A 3,380-nucleotide genomic window follows, 5' to 3' on the forward strand; every position below is an offset into this window, starting at 1 on the left:
CTCCCTGTGTGGAGTTTGCATGTTCTCCCCGTGCCAGCGTGGGTTTTCTCCAGGCGCTCCCTTTTCCTCCAACATCCCAAAAACATGCAACATTAATTGGACACTCTAAATTGCTCCTAGGTGTGATTGTGAGTGTGTCTGTTGTCTGTCTCCATGTACCCTATGGTTGGCTGGACTGCCTCCTACCTGTTGATAGCTGGGATAGGTTCCAGCACTTTTGTGACCCTTGTGAGGATAAGCAGCTAAGAAAATGGATGGATGCATGTTCCACACCAGGCTTCCAGGTACCACTAATGTGCATTTCAAATATATCGTTAGCCTAATAGCATAATTGACTGACTTGTTTTTAAAAAAAAAAAAAAAAATCGCAACAGACAAAAAATGTCCATTTGTCTTTATTTGTCACGTCCCATCGGAAACGAGAGTAGGACCCAAATGCAGGAACTCGGAAGACGCAAGGTAGTTCAAGAAGAGACACGTTTATTGTATGCAGAGGTCGGGGATCGAGCAGGCAGTCCGGTGCAGCAGCGGTAGTTCGGACGAAGAGAACAGATGAGCGGACAGGCAGGAGTCGGTACACGGGGAAACAATCAACGCAGGCAGAAGTGTCAAGGAGTCAGGCTTACAGGGTTGGTCGGAGAACGGACGAAGGTCGGTACACACAGGTTCAATCAGGAATACGAGAGTGCTGGAACGGGACATAAAGCTCAACGAACTGGCAGCGGACCAGTCGTCACCGGGTCCTATATATACGGGGAATAATCAGCCCGCATGAGGCACAGGTGTGTGCCTCCCAATTAGCGCAGCCGCGCGGGCACCCGCACAGCTCGTGTTGAAGCGGCAGGATCATGACAGTACCCCCCCCCCCTCAAAGGCACGGCTCCCAGACGTGCCTAAACGAAAAAACAGACAAAAGTAACACAGGCAGGGGTGGGCGGAAGGGGGTCCAGAGGAGGGCACGCCCCCCCCTGAACCCCAGACTGGTGGCCATCCAGGCCACCAAACACGAGGCGTCCGGGCGGACAGGTCAGGAGGACGACCCGGACGCCAAGCACCAGGGTCCCCACGGGGCGATTCGGGCGGACGACCTCTGTGAGGAACCAAACTGCGAAGCAGGAACCAGAACGAGGCAGGCCACTGCTCCGGACGAGAACCTCCCACGCCGTCGTTGCAAGACGACCAGGGATTGGTCGCCAACGAGGCCAGGTCATGAAGCGGCTGAGAGCCATCTGGAGCGAATAGGATGATGGAGAGAAGGACCAGAGCAATGACCACCACCATCCCGTAGTCTCTCCAGCTCCAGGGTGGCTCCACCGAACTCCCCAGCTCCTCCTGGACAGGAACGTGAGAAGGCGGCGGCGCCAGTACCCCCCCTCCTGGACAGGGACGTGAGAAGGCGGCGGCGCCAGTACCCCCCCTCCTGGACAGCGACGTGAGAAGGCGGCGCCAGTAACGCCCCCTCCTGGACAGCAACTTGAGAAGGCGGCGCCAGTACCGCCCCCTCCTGGACAGCAACGTGAGAAGGCGGCGCCAGTACCGCCCCCTCCTGGACAGCAACTTGAGAAGGCGGCGCCAGTACCGCCCCCTCCTGGACAGCAACTTGAGAAGGCGGCGCCAGTACCGCCCCCTCCTGGACAGCAAAGTGAGAAGGCGGCGCCAGTACCCCCCCTCCTGGACAGCAATGTGAGAAGGCAGCGCCAGTACCGCCCCCTCCTGGACAGGAACGTGAGAAGGCAGCGACCCCGTCGCCGCCGCCTCCTGGACAGGAACGAGAGAAGGCAGCGACCCCGTCGCCGCCGCCTCCTGGACAGGAACGAGAGAAGGCAGCGACCCCGTCGCCGCCGCCTCCTGGACAGGAACGAGAGAAGGCGGCAGCGACCCCGTCGCCGCCTCCTGGACAGGAACGTGAGAAGGCGGCAGCAGCATCACCAACTCCACCTCCTCCTGGACGGGAGCGTGAGGCGGCTGGGGAACTGTCGCCACCTCCTGGACAGGAACGTGAGGGCGTGCCCGTCGCCGACAGAGCAGGAACGGGGAACGTCCGCGGGCCGGTCGCCACTGCCACTCCAGAGCATGGACGAGAAGCGGCTGTGGAGACGTCGCCACCTCCTGGACAGCAACGTGAGGCGGCATCGGGTCGGTCCGCACTGCGACGTGAGCTTGCACTGCATCCGTTGAAACAGCAACGTGGGCGTGGCGCGGTGGCGAATCAGTTTCCAGGGCAACGTGAACCTGAGTAGGCGGAGAGTCAGTCGAAACTGACACGTGGGCGTGTCTCGGGAGCGGGTCAGTTCCGACTGCCGCGTGAGCTCTGCTCGGAACCGCCAACACTGCGACGTGCACTTGAGGTGGCGAGTCTGTTCCCACTGTGGCGTGCACTTGGCAAGGGGGCGGGTCGGTTTCCACAGCAACATGAACCTGAGCAGGTGGAGAGTCAGTCGAAACTGACACGTGGGCCTGCCTCACCAGCGGGTCCGTCGCCGTTGCGACGTCAGCGTAGCTCGGCTGGTTCGCCAATCGTTGCCGGACCTGGGCCGTGAGAGCCACCAATTCCGCACTCTGCCTCTCTATCTGCGCCCGCATTTCGCGACAGAACGCCTCGTGGTTTGGCGGCTCCTCCTCCCTCTGGGCTGGAAGCTTCGCCACCAGCTGCGGGTCTGCCGGTCTCGCCGTTCCCGGCGAGTAGTGGGAGGACTGTGTCTTCGTTGCCGCGCAGCGAGAGACACCAGGGAGCGCCCGGCCGGGGCGTCTCCTCTGGCCGCCCCGCGGAGGTCCCGGGTAGATGGCCAATCGGGTTCCCTCGTACCGATTGGTGTACTTTGATCTACCGGGTGAAGACATTGGGGTGCTGGAAACGCGGGGAGGTGAAACAAACTGACTGAGATGAAAGATCAGACGAGCAGATTCATAGTCAGAATAATCGGAGTCGTACTCAGGCAGCCGGTCAAACAAATCGTGGTCCTCCTCATATTCGAAAAGTCAGAGTCCAGAAGAATATGAGGAGCCGGACGGGTCGTGTTGGGGACGTATTCATACCTCGCTGGCGGAGCGTAAGACACGGAAGTGGAGGACGTCAGGGAGCCTACCCGGATTGGACAGGCTTGGTCCTCCGGCAGACAGTCTACCTTGCGTCGGTCCCGGCGACGCCGGGTCTTTCCTGCTGGGTCCTGTATTGGCCAGTTCATTCTGTCACGTCCCATCGGAACGGGACATAAAGCTCAACGAACTGGCAGCGGACCAGTCGTCACCGGGTCCTATATATACAGGGAATGATCAGCCCGCATGAGGCACAGGTGTGTGCCTCCCAATTAGCGCAGCCGCGCGGGCACCCGCACAGCTCGTGTTGAAGCGGCAGGATCAGGACATATTTAGCTTTTGGA

The sequence above is a fragment of the Syngnathoides biaculeatus genome, chromosome 8 (assembly GCF_019802595.1).
Source record: "Syngnathoides biaculeatus isolate LvHL_M chromosome 8, ASM1980259v1, whole genome shotgun sequence".
Taxonomy (NCBI): domain Eukaryota; kingdom Metazoa; phylum Chordata; class Actinopteri; order Syngnathiformes; family Syngnathidae; genus Syngnathoides; species Syngnathoides biaculeatus.